The following is a 16983-nucleotide window of genomic DNA, read 5'->3' on the forward strand; positions in this document are numbered from 1 at the left end:
GGACTAGGCATCCAGTCGTGGCAGAGCACGCAATGCCTCCGAATTGGGTCACGGTCGATTCCACGTGGGACCCGTCAGTTCGAGTCGGGACGTAAACTGCGGCACCTCAGAGTTTTGACCAAGTGCTGTCCACAGAGGGACCGTTTGTCAGCAGAGGACAGCACGGAACACCACAGTTGCAAATGTGGCGAGCATTTTAAGCGGCACTGTGGAATTACACGCTACTGCCCGTCTCGAGATCGACAGTCACGTGTCGAATGCAAATTTCTGAGGTTACACACCGAGCTTTCGATCACTACTTTGTCTGTAATTGCGAGTTTACTAGGGGGCACAGTAACTGGAATTTTTATTTTGCATTTTATTGAACCCTACATTTACAGTATTTTAGTCCCCTTCAAAGTATCATCCGTGTGCAACGGTACACTTAGCCCGATGCTTTCGCCACTGCCGGAAATAGTTCTGGAACTCTCGTGGCTGGATACTGTTTGAAGCCGTCAGTGCGTTTTCTTTGACGTCGTCTACATCACCAATTCAGTTTCCTTTTGGACTTCGCTTCGTCCGTGAAAATAAAAAAAAAAAGTCAGACAGACAGATTGGGTGAGAGGGTGGACGAGGGACAAGCACCGTGTCACGTTTTGCCACAGACTGTCGGCCTGTCGGAGCTGTGACGGCTGGAGCATTGTCTCGCTGGAGCAACCAGTCCCCATTTTTCCCCAGTTCTGGCCATATTCACTGCACACACCTTCGTATCTTCCTAACACATCCTCATAAAAATATCGGCTCACAAACTGTCTGGAACAACACACTCCTTGTAAACAATTCCATTCATATCAAAAAACATAGATAAACACTGTTTTCATGTCGGACGGCACTCGACGTGCTTTCTCGGGTCGTGGCGATGTTCGAGTTTTCCACTGGCTCCGCACTCGCTTTTACTCCTCGACTCCAGATTGTACCCGTAGTACCGACTCTCATCCGGCAGTTGGACAGTTTTGCATTTCACTCTTCAAGCCGTGGCAAACATGAACGTGGTTTCTCGTCGGTCAACTGCGAGTGAGCGAGGAACAAATTTTGCAGACTCCGTCTCGTGTGCAAATCTTCAGTTAAGATTTACTGGACTGTGCTCCATGACACGTTTCTTTCCTGAGAAATTTGGTCAATGGTCCTCTGAGAATTGCTCGTTTGATTGATTGTGGCAATTGTTTTTATCATTTCTTGATGTCTAAGTACAACCACAGTGTGGCACGTTTTCAGTTGATGTTTTGCGAGATCTGAAATAAGAGAACCACTCTTAGCCCTGCGATTTCTCCAAAGCATCGTCACTAAAGGCTTGCCGAAGCATCCCAATAGTCTCTGCTGCAGTTTTCCCCGACAGGAAACAAAATTTCATGCAGACTCTCTGCTCGTTGTCAACCGTGTCATTAAATGCCAAGGGAAGCGAACAGAAACATTAACAACAGAGCACAACAAACAAACCACTGAACTCCAACTGATGCCAGCTTCCTGAGCCACGTGGAATACCCCTAACCGACACCACCTAGTACCACAACACGTAACAACAAAGCGTGCACATCCAACTGCAGCATTCCAGGTATTTTTTGATCCCATCTCAAAGTTTCAGTTTTCACTGTGGCTTATCAGTGTGTAAATTCACAGGTGAGCCAGTAACACTGCTATACACTCAGTCATTGAACAGAATTTCAACACCAACAGACTTGTTAACAGTTTTGACAGTCAATTTTTGTACGTGAAGTTAATAGATGGTTTTAGTGAATAAATTTACATGTTGAAATGAAAATTTGTTTTACTCAGATATCTTCAATCACATTAAATAATATGCAAATCCCCGCTTAAGGAGATCCACAGTTAAATTTTAAATTCCGCACATTAAAATTACAGGATATGCCTCAAATACGTGGCCTGCTAAAAATTAGTTTTCTGGGTTAGCAAAGGTAACCCTGAACAGGGGATTTTGCAGGGTGATCCCCAAATCAGATGTAATGTGGAACACCACCCTCAAACATTACACTTTCAGTTCTAAAAATGTTGTCAAGTAATTCTGTGTAGCCTCAAAATCTCCTTCCCCATACTGGACCAAGTTGTCAAGTCTTACACGCTGCTCACGCAACTGGGTTTTTAGCACGTAATTGGCACGGTTATAAAGATTTTCAGATTTTCCACTGCGGCAACACATTTCCGTGGAAAATAATGCCGCAAAGGAGCAAGGCGTCGAGAAGCAGATTCAAAATGCACAGAGAACGGAGACGCGGCCAAAGTCCTCGAGGTCTCTGCCAGGGGGAACAGACGCGAACAACCGGCGCGAACGCGGCTACACTCCACCGCACTGTACAGCGGAATTCAACCGCAGTCGGGGGCCGACATCAACATGCAGAACAAGTGGCAGCAGGGCGGCCTCCACATAGCGGCGGGATAATGCAGACAGGGTGCCGCGAAGCTCCTGCCGGTCCCCAGAGATGTGAGGGACAGCGAGAGGCAGGCAGTTCTGCAGATCGCTGCAGTGCGTGGTGAAGCGGCCGCGGTGGGAGTGAAAAGAAAAAATAAGTAGACACATCTTCTGACTCAAGAATAATAGGACATCTGGAGAAGATGGTGCAGTTGCAGAACTAGTGAAGAGCACTGGCCCAAATACACTTGAGGAGCTCACACAAATCATCATAGATATCTGGAAAACGGAAAAGGTACCTGAAGAATGGAAATATGCTCTCATCCATCCGTTACACAAGAAAGGTGACAGAAGAGATTTCAATAACTACGTAGGTATTTCTCTCCTTGAAGTCACCTACAAAAGTCTATCCGTGTGCCTTCTTCAAAGAACACAAAAACAGCTTGAAAACAAACCTGGTGACTATGAAGCCTGTTTCCGACCGGCGTATTCTTGTGTCGAACAAATTTTCAATTCGAAGATGCTATCGAAACATGGAGCAACCTGAAGCTCTCCGATCACCTGTACGTTTGTCGACTTCGAGAAGGCGTACGATTTGGCTGATGGACAGACCCTCTGTAACACCTTAGAAGAACGAGGACTTGATCAAAAGACATTAAGAGTCATCAAGGAAAGACATACTGATTTTACAGAAGAGAGGACCATTAGTAAGGGCTTGTGGCCACCCCGCTCTCCCGACTTGTCACCGTGTGACTTTTACCCCTGGTGGTTTCTAAAAGCTAGAGCCTACTGCAACAGTCCCAGAACACTTGACACATTAAAAAATGACATATGTGAAGAAATTTCGAACATTCTTCAAAGACTACTGAAAAGTGTTTTCCTTAACACGCTTTGACGTGCACAACTTTACTCGGATGTTGGCGGAGAACATTTTGAACACAGACTTTAAATTCCTTTCTAAAATATGTTTATTATGCTAATAAAATTAAATCTGTTACTTCTACTGTTAATTACATAGTTAATAACGAAACTATACAATAAAAATGTAAGAAAGCGATGACGTGTGTTGATTTTTTCCATTCGTATTCCTTCCAGCGTAGGGGCCAGTTTTATGTGTGCCACCCTGTATCTCAGATCTGTTAAGCAAAATAAGAGTGATCCAGCGTTCTTACAGTTCTTTCTGAGATATGAAAGGACATACAGAAAACTGCTGCAGGAAGCAAAACGAATCCAACATGATAAGACCCTACACAACTCAAACAATAAAAGGAAAGCCATTTGGAATGTAGCAAACCAAGAAATTTGTATCACAAAGCGAAATCAGAGGAACATAAAACTTCAGCTATATAGCAGCCAGACTGCAAGAGAAGCTAGCAAAAATGCAACATACAGTAACAAATAACTACTTGCCATACACAGTGCCACGGGGGAGGAAGTCAGTACGATTGTACAGACATTTATGAATAAAGTTTCCGCAGATGTAGATCAACTTCCAATGTGTCTACTAAGGAATTGCATTGTTGTTGTTGTGGTCTTCAGTCCTGAGACTGGTTTGATGCAGCTCTCCATGCTACTCTATCCTGTGGAAGCTTCTTCATCTCCCAGTACCTACTGCACCCTACATCTTTCTGAATCTGCTTAGTGTATTCATCTCTTGGTCTCTCCCAGCATTAGAAGCCCAAAAACACCCTTAACAGACATAATAAATGAGTTCTCATCAGGTTGTCTCCCCGATTGCCTGACGTAAGCAAAAGTCCTTCCCGTGCATAAAAAAGGTGATACAGAAAACATAGGTGACAACAGACCAGCTTTATTGCTGTCTTACTTTTCAAAAAAATGATAGAAACTATTAAGAAAAACAGACTTACGGGTTATTCTAATAAATGGTAACTTGGGTGCAAAGAACAATTTGGCTTGAAGTCTGGAGAGTGAACAGTAGAAGCTATAGCAAAATTTACAAAAGTAGCTTTAGCAGCTCTAGGTAAAGGAGAACAAGTAACAGATATTTTCCTATACCTCAGTGAAGCATTTGACACGATTGATCATGAAATACTTCAAGGTAAAATTGAAACACTAGTGATTAATGAATGATTTGGTCTTACCTAGCAGACAGAGTACAGAGATATCCCAGATTTCAAGTGGCCCTAATTATATGGTGAAACATCTTTCAGATCACCAATATGTCAACAACAGAGTGTGTCAGGCCAAACACTGTTTCTCATTTCCATTATGACTTCCCACTGTTGGTCACACCAGGATAAACTGTGTTATTTGCTGCTGACAGCATTATAGTAATTACAGATAGGACACCAGAAATATTAGAAGTAAAAAATGAAAAGGACTTGAGTCGTCGTGTAACTGGTCAGATAGCAATAAACTTCTACACAAATACGAAAGATAATATAACAAAACTTAAAGAATGTGGTGAAACCATAGACTGTGTAGCTGGCACATAATTCTTAGGTATCCATGTCGATTAACTATTAAAATGGTGTTAACACATCAGCATACTTGGACAAAGAATTATCACAGCACGCAATGCCTTATGAATATTAACCACAGTGTGTAATGGCTCACGCCTAAAAGTTTAGTGTTAAAAATTCGTTTATTCGTTTTCCGTGAAGCAGCCGTGTTGCCAGCACAGTGAGTTGAGATGCTCTCCGCTTTGCGGCGCTGCATTTGCGGTGTGTTTACCAGGGCAGCATGCCGGTGTGCCATCTATCGGCGACGATGAGCAACAGTGCACTCGGGAGCATCACTCGTATTTCTTCGCCTCATTTCCAATTTAGAACTTTGACAGGAAACTCTTAGAGGTAATAAACAATTGCTTGGTGTGTCCTAATCTTTAGTTGTAGCTTTTTACTAATAAAACTGCTGTACGTGCCCCTGTCTGTACAAGGTTTATGGCGAGAATTTCTTACACCCAGGTACAAGTTTGGTAGTGTATTCTACATATTCGGTCAACTCTAGTGACATTTGTCTGCGATACGTGAATATTCTACCTGCAATTTTTGTACGGCGTGGTTTATGAAACCGCGTCAGATGATGTACCAAAAATTTGGCATCCTGCACTCTGTAGCACAATGCAGATGTGTTTGTGAATGCGCGAAACATCTTGCTTATTGGATTTGAATGTGCAGCTGTGCGTAATTCCTGCAGCCCCCTGTCCTAGTACAGCAGCTGACAGTGCGCATTTCCACATTCCTGTGAGACCAACTTTCAGCTCCTGACCAGTTCTCGAAGTTACCGTTGACCAGCATATCTCGATATTAAAAGTCATAAGCGGTAATCGTAGTGCCTCCTAACTTACTTTTTCGCACAAATCGGAGGCTCAGTATATTCGCTTAGTGATGGAAACACTGCCGAGTAGGCTAGGTTATTTTCGCTCTCCTATTTATTTCGTTCCCCACGCATATTTTTTTTCCTTTATTGATTTTCAATTCCTCTCGAAGGGGGTGGGCTGGCAGCAGCATAGTACGCTGCTCTACAGCCTACAGACTTTTATTTTAAAAAATGGAAGAAGAAAAGAAACAAGAAAAACAGGCGATAAAACGGTGACATAAAGTATAAAATGGCGGAAAAATGAGGAAAGTTAAAACAGAAAGCAAAAGGGGGTGGCAATGTTAATAAAAGACACAGGAATCAGACAAGTAACATAGTACATACGCAATTAAAAAAAAAAAAAAAAACACGGCGGCAGTCTGGTTTCTGTTCGCAAGAGATAAAAAGCACACCCAGCGACAGTATGATGGCCGTTCGCAACACCTCCCAAAAAAAACACAACACGGAACACTCACTGTAAAACACTGCACGAAAAGGGCGGCACAAAGATGACACTCCCGAGCCAAAGGCAGATGGGGGGGAGGGGGACCTGGAGGAGGGGGAAGAACAAGGAGGGAGGAAGGAAAAAAAAACGAAAAGGGGGGGGGGGAACCAAGGAGGGAGAGGACTAATAAAGGGGGGGGGGGAGGGGCAGGGCAGATGTAAGAGGGAATGAGAGGAGGCAGAGGAGGGAAATGCAAAAGGACTTGGGGGAGAGAAGAGGGCAGAGAGAAGGGAGGTGGGGAAAAAAGAGGATGGAAGGGGGGGAGAGGGAGCCCGGGAAAAGGACAGAGGAAAGGAGGGGGAGTGAGGATCAGAGTTGATAGGAGGGATAAATGGAGGGAGAGAGGGCATCATCCGGGAGGGGGAGTTGATGGAAGCCACCCTGGGAAAGGAGATGAAGGGCGTGCAGATGGAGGGTAGGGGGGACACAACAGGGAAGGCGTGGGAGGGGGCGGGGGTGGGAGAAGAGAGGAGCAACCAGGGGGTGAGGGGGATCAAGGCAGTGGGAGGTGCAGAGGATGCAGATATGTTCGAGGAAGAGGAGCAGATGGGGAAAAGGAATGAGATCATGGAGGATCCGCATGGGGGACGGGAGGCGTATACAGAAGGCGAGGCGGAGTACATGACGCTCAAGGATCTGGAGGGACTTATAGAATTTGCAGGGGGCAGACACCTGGGCGGGACTGGCATAACAGCAGATGGGACGGATTAAGGATATGTAGGTGTGGAGGATGGTAGAGGCGGACAACCCCCACGTCCGGCCAGAGAGGAGTTTGAGGAGTCGGAGGCGGTCCCACCCATCCAGTCGATAGTCATTATCTTCAAATCCCACAAATGAAAAAACTCATCCTTAGGTTCAATGAGTTTTATTTGTTTGTTGCTTGTGCATAACTGTAGAGTTGCTCTATTTGAATATGAAGCACATTTTGATGTGTAATTGATTTGGGAAACAGTTCTAACAATCAACATCCTTTAATTGGTCTTATGATAAGTTAATCTTCCGAATTTGGTACGTTGTGGGACCAGGTCTGGAGAAGATGGCACGAGGTGTAATGGCGGAAAAGACACTTGGCCGGCTGCACGTAGTGTACCGGAGAGGCGCGAGAGGGCAGGAGTTGCTGGCCGCAGTACCAACTGCCACAGTATGGCAGGTCGAGTCCCTGCCAGCAAAAGTATGACCGTCATCACATCTGCACAGGTTACAGCTGACTTCAGTTCGTGACATGTTCGTTTAAAGTAGGAGATATTGGATATTTTCGTCTTGAATGAACCAACAATGCTGTGCTTTTAGTTGTACTTTTGAAGGCAAGAAGAGAGGGATGGAGCATGAAGAATAATACGGCTTATGAACATCTGCAGAGCAAACTGGCAGAATAGAAAAGCAACTGCTTTTATGTAAAGTAAGTGCAATTTTCAAGCATTAATGTGGATTAGAAAATTTAATATTCCGCACCGAGTATTGGTGGTTTCATTGGGGAAATTGTAGCGGCGTGGGAATTGGGGAAGCAAACGAGACTCTTCCATTCTTTTGCAGCGTTTGCTCAAGAGATAGGATTATAGCTGAACAGGAGGAGAAAATTAGAGCCCTTCAGGCTGATTTGGACAGAGCGAGGGGGGAACTGAAGAGGTTAAGGGGGGAGGAGGGTAAACAGCGGTGGGGAGTGGTAGCTGGGAACAGGGACTTCAGAAAGAGGAGAGTGTCTGACAGTTTCCCAATTGGCACAACCGATAGATTTGCCTTTCTGCCACAGTTAGGCAAGGAAGAGGCTTCGGTAGAAGTAGATGTAGTTAGGATGCAACAGAATCTCACTACGAAACCAACTGTTTCAAAAAAAAGTAGAAAGTAAGAGGAAAGTTCTGTTGCTAGGTAGCAGCCTTGGAAGAGGTGTGGGCCAGATTTTGCAGGAAAAATTATGTGACAGGTACCAGGTCACAAACTTTTTCAAGCCAAGTGTAAGTCTTAGCCAGGTGGTAGAGGATACAGGTTCCTTGTGCAAGGGATTCACAACGCAGGATCGTGTGATGATAGTGGGTGGAGTGGGAAACAGTGTCGATAGGGATCAGGGCTACAGTATCGAGTGTGACCTGGTGAAAACAGCCTCGGCAACGACCCCTTACCAGTGTTGGGCCGGTGCCTGCTTTCGTTCGGCACGATCGGCCCCAGTTGAACCGCTCTGTCAGGAGGGTAAATATGGAGTCGGATCAGTTGCGTAGGGCGGCCAGTCTGTCAGACATCGGATCGGTTCCTGTCGAGGCTATCGATAAGGGGGGATTCCTCGAGGCACGGCCAACACTCAATAGGAAAGGGAAGGGTAAACTGGCAGGGTTGTTTGAGAAATCCATGAGGGGGGACACTAGTACTCATGGATGTACCTCTTTTTTAGACTAATATCAGTGTCCAATGAGAAGTTCAGGCAGGCAGTTGCTAAAGAGGTCCAAAACACACAAAATTCTCACAACAGGAACATAAATAATAATGTTACCATATTTAACCAAAATATTGGTAGAGTAAAGAAAAAAGTAGATTCTCACAAAAGTAAAGTAAACAGTAATGTTACCATTTTTCACGAAAATAACCCGGGATTGAAGAATAAAGTAGATGAGCTCCTGGTTTGTTGAGACGACATACGATCTGATAATGTAATAGATATACAATGCCTGTCTGAGCATCACATTGTGTCTGATATAGAAAAGTTAAATATCAGTGGTTGTAAACTAGCTGCACATATGAGTAGAGAGAACCAGGTGACAGGAGGGTTGGCCACATATGTCAAAAATTATCACTGTGTAGAAAGCTTAGATACAAAAGAGTTTTGTCTAGAGCAACATATAGAAGCACGTGCCTGTCAACTTAAACTGAAGGAGGGCTCTTTTATAATTGTAACAGTATATAGGTCCCATTCAGGAAACTTTCATTTATTCCTGGAAAACTTGGATGCCTTATCGTGCTATCAATCAGGTACGGGAAAGTTAATTATTATTTGTGGGAACTTCAATGTTGATTCACTGAAAGAGTGTAATAGGAAGAATGACCTGGTAGTCTTGTTCGGTTCTTTCAATTTCACATCTGTCATTAATTTTTCCACTCGGGTAGTAAAGGACAGCAGCACATTGATAGATAACAATTTTATAGACCAAGATATGTTTAAAAACATAAATTATTGTCGTGTTGAGAATGGCCTTTCTGATCTTGATGCTCAGCTAGTTACAGTATATGGCATAGCTCCATTCAGTAATTCAAAACTACCCTCCAAAGTTGTGCGTTCAATGAATGACTCAACAATTAGAAATTTCAGACAAAATCTTCAGCAGTTAGACTGGAATGAGGTGTACAAGGAACCTGATGCTAATTTAAAATATAACTTATTTCATGATACACTTGTAAGAGGATTTGAAAACTGTTTCCCCAAGTAAGTAGTTAAATGTAATTATAAGAAACCATGCAAAAAACCTTGGCTTACTAAAGGAATAAAAATACATTGTAACCACAAAAGGGAACTGTATCTAACAACAAGAAAGAGTAATGACGCAGAAACAGCCAAATATTATAAAAACTACTGTGCTACATCAAGAATGGTTATTAAAAAGTACAGAAGCATGTGCTTCATGTCTGAGATTAATACCTCTGATAACAAAATCAAAAAAATTTGGAATATTATTACAAGGGAGACAGGGCAACCAAGAGTGCAGGATGACGGCATCACCATCAAAGCGAATGGAAACTTGATAAACAAGCCGGAAGTCGAAAACATTTTGAATATTCATTTTTTAAATGTTGTAGAGAAAAGAGGTCTTACCCACACCATTTGATACAATTGAAATTAAACCAACCTCTCCTTCTGAAATTAGGGAGATAATATACTTTCTCAGGAATAAAAGCTCACATGGAATTGATGGCATTTCCAGCAGGATAATAAAAGCTTGTTCCCAAGAAATAAGTGGGATTCTTAGCAACATATTAACAGCTCTCTGATGCAGGGTATTTTCCCAGATAGACTGAAGTATGCGACTGCTACGTCTGATGTCAACAACTACCGCCAAATCTCTCTTCTGACTGCCTTGTCCAAAATTGTTGAAAAAGTAATGTACTGTAGAGTAGTCTACCGTATCTTCCTTCCTCGTCGGCGCTGTCGTTGTTACTGTGAGGCACCGTTACACCAAGAGGAAAGGCGCGTCAATCTTAGAGCGTGAGATATGGTAACCTTAAGTCACTGACAACACACAACTGTCACGGTAGCACCTGATTCCAGAATAGCTGCAGTAGTTAGGATCTACCAACTACTCCCTCTTGACCAAGTCTCCAAAACTTAACTAGTAACGAGATTGTCACAAAGATCATCCATAAATGCTTCGTACAACGATGAGAAATGTTACAGTTTATGGAATAATAACAGATACGACCAAACTGTCTTGTTTCTTCTGTTTTATTTAACGTAACGTTGTTCACGGTTTTATTTCGCATTCACCACTCGTACACACTCTGATGCGGACTATATGCGAGTGCCTGAACCCTAACTCCCGAGTTCCATGGAAACCCTTTGATGAACAGCGTTGGTTGCTCGACTCCAACAGTCAATGATACAGTATTTTGTAATTGACTCTTCTAGTTAAGCCACCGCCTCCACGAATGTTTGTTGGGCGTAAGACAATTACACACTTCTCTTTCCGATCTGCAATTATTAAGAGTTCGCGTAAAAGTTGACGTTTTTGTCCTTTTCATAAATTGGAGCCGGCTCTCCGCGATATATTAAAAAAAAAAAAAAAGGTCTCAATACCGGCGTCCCTCGTGGGATGCAAATAGATTTATCCCAGAATTGACCGCCCCGTAGGTGTACTCAATTTAATGACCACACTTCGCTATCCGCGATTTCGTGTAACTAAATCTCCTTTTGTTACTCTGATTGTATACCGTAGTTATTTAAAACTCGTCCCTACATTTTTTCACTGCGCAGAATTAGCACTTCTTTGCTTATTTATTTCTAAGAGTAAACCAAAAAAATGACACCGTATCATCGGCTTCGTCGATATAGAGCAAAACAGCTCAATATGCCCAATTTTACCTCTTCTTATAGGATCGGCTACCTTACTCATTAATTTACTACAATTATTTCCAATAACATTAAACAGGTGTCGCCGCTATATTTTAATTGTATTCAAAAGCATGTTGTTATTATTATGACCGACCAAATCGTAACAAACCGCGCGGCGTGCGTTTTTAACGATAGCTTTACACTCGCCCAGCCTTTATTCGTGCAATATTATATATAAATATACAGACAGGACCGAAAGATCGATCTCTCTACCGTAACCGATAGAGGCAAATACACTATTCAAGTTCCGTTACATCTATCTTGACTCGTATTGTTAGAAGGGGGCATCGTGCATGCCGATTCCTTCGGCCTCGTGCGGGCCGGTGTTCGTCTCTCAATCAGCGTCGGCAACCTACAACAGTTAGGTTTGTCATCGTTTTGGGTCCGATAGGCCGTATATCGGATGCACAGTGTTGGCGATTTGTTTGTGCGTCAGTGGGCGGTATTCATTGTGAAGGTTCACGGTGTGTGCGTAGCGTGGAGTGCTGCTAATGATTTGCAGCACTTTCTTCTGCAGGTGGCGCAGTCGTGTAGGAGCTGCGTATCCCCAGATGGGAGCTGTGTACGTCATCAGAGGTCTAATCAGTGTCACGTATGCGGACCTCGACACCCTCCTATTCAGTGTGCTTTCCCCTGTCGAGCATTGGGTAGAGTTTTTTGAGCCTCGCGTGTGCTCTCTTGACAACATATTGGATGTGGTCCCCCCGTGTAAGTTTCCGGTCCAGCCAGACACCGAGATATCTGACTTTCTCTTGGAAATGTATTGGGTGTGTATGTAGTGTTATCCGTCTACTGTGTTGATGTTTGCACAGTACTTTTGGTCTGCTCGTAAACACAACTGCTTCGCACTTGTCGACTTTTACTTTAATACGCCACCATTCCACCCGAGGCTCAGCAGTTCTGAGTGCCATCTGTATTCGTGAATTAATGTTTTACGGTTTCCAATCTTGCACGAGGATGGCTGCGTCATCTGCGTAGATGGCTAACGTAGTGTTTTGTGTTGCTGAGAAGTCGTTAATGTACAGGTTGAACAAGATGGGCCCTAGGATGCTTCCCTGGGGTACTCCAGCTCGGATACCATGTCGTGTCGATTGTTTGCCCCGCAAGTCGGGGTTGAAACATCTGTTTGTGAGACACGAGTGTGCGAGACGTACGAGTCCGTCCAGGAAATCAGCTTTGCTCAGTTTGCGTATAAGGCCGTCGTGTCCCGTACCACCACACTTATAACATTTTATGCCCACTGCAAACACTGTTTGTCTGTCAAGCACACCTGTTGCCACATCTGTTTCCTCACATCGGATTGCCAGCTGAATGGCCGGATACAAGTCTTGCAGAGTCCCTACACTCAGTTTCCGCCACATATGCGCTGGTAACCCCTTAAAAATGCATTGAGTGCCATTTGCTCTGCCGCCTGCAACAGAACACCATTCGCTTCATCGCTCTGACCCAACTCGTAAGTATACTCGTTAATTTCCCTTATCCTGTCCGCAAGTTTCCCTACTGTCTCCCCCTGTCTCTTCGTCATTGTACTCGACCTCTCCCTAAAGCACAGAGCCCTATTCTGTTTCTTGTACCTCTGTAAGAGCCCCTCCTTCAACTGCTTAAACCGCCCTGCCTTCCTTAACTCCTCAGAACACCTGTTAATCTAATCTCGGCTACACGTTACAACTGTTCACGAGACCGACCACTCGTCGCAGCTGAAGTTTCCGAGTCCTCCACAAACGAATGCACATCCTCAGATCCCTTGCCACAAAACGGAATAATCGAAATTGCGGTAGCTGGATCAGTCTCCAGCTGCGGCATTCTACGCAACAAGGACTGATCAGAAGCAGTTTCCCGCTCACTTCTACAGATTAATTCACTCCTCAACTGTATATTGTCCGCTGTCAACTGTGCTACCTTTTCCAACAAAATCTGTACTGCTTCTGGTTCTGACACACCTCACATTCCTGACTCTACCATTGTGTTGCTTTTGTTCCCCGTTAATCCCTAAACAGAACAATTAAGTACAAAAATAACCTGACCACCTACAGCTCAGTATCATTATAGTGATATCGTGCTCAAACCAATACAAAAGCAATTAAATACCACGAAAACAAAATCTTACTGGCCCAAATACACTGGCACTTCCTCTGACAACAAAAAATACCGTTCCCACACAAAACATCTAAATGGCCTGCCACAAGTCATTCTCAAAAACACAAAAAAGAAAGAAAACGTCCAACACTCAAAAGAAAACTGGTCAAACTCACCACATCTCGTGACTGTAATGCCGGCGGTGGGCTCGAACGTCGTGCCGTACAGAAGATGTCCGCTACTCTGACACCGAATGCTGTCGCACCTGCTGACACCGAATGTGACGGGAACACCAAATGTAGCGGGAAGAGGTAGATGGACCGTGTTAAGACTCGTCCGAGCTTTACGAGTGACGTATCGTTCCCAACCACACCGCCGGATTACCGTTGGTCTGCGTCACAGGGTCCCAAAATGCTGAGGACGCCACCTCAGCTACCCTGTGCAGTGCTCTGCTAACGTGTCGGCCCTGTACGGCCGCAGTGATATGCCGGCCGGTGTGGCCGAGCGGTTCTAGGCGCTGCAGTCCGGAACGGAGCGACCGCTGTGGTCGCAGGTTCGAGTCCTACCTCGGCCGTGGATGTGCGTGTCGTCCTTAGGTTAGTTAGGTTTAAGTAGTTCCAAGTTCTAGGGGACTGATGACCTCAGATGTTGAGTCCCACAGTGCTCAGAGCCATTTTTTTTTTTTTTGCCGTGATATGACGCCATCAGGGCTGCGCATGCAGCAGACTCAGCAGCCTTCATCCTGCACTGACAGCAGCAGGGTGGCCCGCACTGCGCTTCCTCGCCCGCGGTACTGAGCTGCGGATTGGCCCGTCACTGGCTGGCTACAGAGGCTCGAACCGGCGACCTGCCGTGGACTGGAAGCCTGGTGCCCCGTCTGCTGCCGTGTGCAGCCGGTGGTGCGTTGTGCTCGACCGTCCGGGAGAGCTGCCACACTCGAATGCTCTGTCAGTGAACTGGCACGTAGTTACACGCAGCTGTGCGCCCCTGTTCTGCTAAACACGCCACTCCGCCTCACGTACCCCTAACACTCAGGTCGGCCAGTGGGCCCCTTCTGCCTGTCACTTACGCCGTGTAAACCCCCGCGTGTACTCTTTCTCGCGGTTCTTCGCCCCTGTGGCCTCCATTTTACTTCTCAACTGCTGGTGAGCGTAACTCACTGTAAACAGGCCCGTGCCTGGCTGTAACTTCTGCACTCAGAAACATTGCACCAAAACTGACTTTTCCTGTCCCACACGGTACGTACTTTATATCTACCGTCTGTTTTCTCTGGCCCACATTTATGTCTTTATCAATACTCATCTTTATTGTTAAATGTCTGCAATACATCACCTTTGGTAACTTCTGATGTTATTGGCCAAAGCTGACAGGTTGTATGCCATTCTTCAGTAGTCCCGATTATTGCACCTGGCAACCGTAACACTCACGACATAAAAATCTTAAACCTGGTTTTATACCTTTGAAAATCATACTGCTCAAAGACCTGGAATGGTAGGCATCTTATTCGAATTTGCACACAGCTGATACTGTGTTTAGCAATACTGGACCGGAGACTGCTAAGTGGCAGTTGGTATACTGTTGTAAAACTACAATTTGTATTGTGGTTTGTGGATTTGTGATGCAAAATTGAAAATCAAACGTTGGCGAAGTGGCACTTGGTCTTTTTCAATATTTTACGGCAACTGTTGCTGCGATGACAATGGTGATTTGTTTTCCAAACAGACTATGTTGTTTCCCAACAGAATGTGCTCATAGCAGAACGTTTGGTCTAATTATTCGTAACACAGTCCAATAACATTCATTCCTTGCCATGTCATTCCCGTTAAGCTTCATTTGTAGCGACATTTATTACACCTGTTCCACCTACTATTTGTTCTTGAGATTATTTATTTTGATGGGCTACTGTAGAAACAGTTGTAAAATATCAAGAAATTGAAAAATCGTCTATACTGGTAAGTTTGCTGTCCTTCTACGTTCGTCTTATTTTGTTCCAGTCAGTCGCAGTTCACCCCTGCATCGGCCCCACACACCCAAACCTATGCAGTTTACCCCCGTCCCAGCCCACACATCTCCTCCATTACATTCTTTCATTCTCTCATATTCCGATTTTGGATTCCTGAGTCCTAAAACACTCTCCCTTGAAATAAAAAAGAACCTCCCAGATATCAATATATCACAGCTCACACGCTGGAAAGACTGTGTAATCATCAAATCCTCCGATTCTCAAACCCACCTTTTGCAGTGCCCACCTCTCACCACCTTTGATCCACATGCCTCTCTCCTCAAAAACGCTCCAGCACAACCCAGATGACTCCAGTGCCACACCTCCTGTCAACTTCTATTGTCGACTTACGGGGTTTGACCCCGACATAACAGTGGGGGAAGTTGATTGCGAGCCAAATTACAATCCTGACATGCAGAGGCAAAAAGGCCTTTCAATTCATCACAATTCGTCCCTATAGTCCCCATTTGCATCTTTTCTGAAAATTCCACAATCTTCAGAATGCAGTGTTCATCTATTACCATGAACACAAGTAGAGCCTTCCTGATCCCTAGTCCGAGACTAACATTGCCACAAATTCCTCCTCTACAATGATGGTTTGAATGCCCAACTGCAAAAACCCTCCCACCTCCAGCCACTGCAGAGCTGGCCGCCTCTACCGGCACTGTTCCCATACTTAGCCCCCATCCACCTGCAACTAATCCCACTCCAGTTACTCCTATACGTGTGCAGCCAAACCTGCTCCCACCAAGCATGACCTGACCGTCTGAATCTGCCCTACTGACACACCACTTCACCCAAACAACTCGCTACTTCCTACTTGTACTGCCAAAAGAGTATCCACATTCCCTCCTTCAGGTCACATTGGCAGTTCGTTCTGTATTCCATTTATATGCCACTGCTACATATTCCCAATCACACTCCCAGTTCCTCTTTTAGCGAGTAAGGATCCTCACCTAATATTAGCATTTAACAGCGTAGGCCTACTGTTTTGGCAAACATTGCAACAAATGAAAATAAAAGCATAGTTAAATTGCAACTTGAATCACAACAGTACAGTATATTTTTAATTACTTCTTGTACACTCACCACACTCAGATACAAATACTAGGTAGGCCTACAATATGTGATGTTACACAGAAAACCTAAACGTCATGAAAATTAAACTTGAATGAATATACATTACGTAAAAGATGTTAGTTTTCTCATATAAAATAAAATTTTTCCAGTTAGTTTGCAGGTGGAAGCTGAGAGAACGATAAATGTTACAGTGTTTCTGTATAGCTGCTGTACCTAATTCATAGGCCTCTGAGCTCCTTGCACTGTATGTAGTTATGCATAATGTGTGCCCAGTTCTGTTGATATCGCTGATTCATATATTTTATATTACAAACTATAGTTACAGTGTATAGTTTTGAAACTTTTATATCAATTAAATAATGATGTTTGTAATTAAATTGGCTAATAGAACTGTTTCTGTTTACCTGAATCACTTCACTCCAGACCAGTTTCAAGTCAATACAGCTGATGGAGTGGAAAAACTTAAACCAAATGCTGTACCAGCCATTTTTGTCATCGTAAGCCAC

This window comes from Schistocerca piceifrons, chromosome 11 (assembly GCF_021461385.2).
Source record: "Schistocerca piceifrons isolate TAMUIC-IGC-003096 chromosome 11, iqSchPice1.1, whole genome shotgun sequence".
NCBI lineage: Eukaryota > Metazoa > Arthropoda > Insecta > Orthoptera > Acrididae > Schistocerca > Schistocerca piceifrons.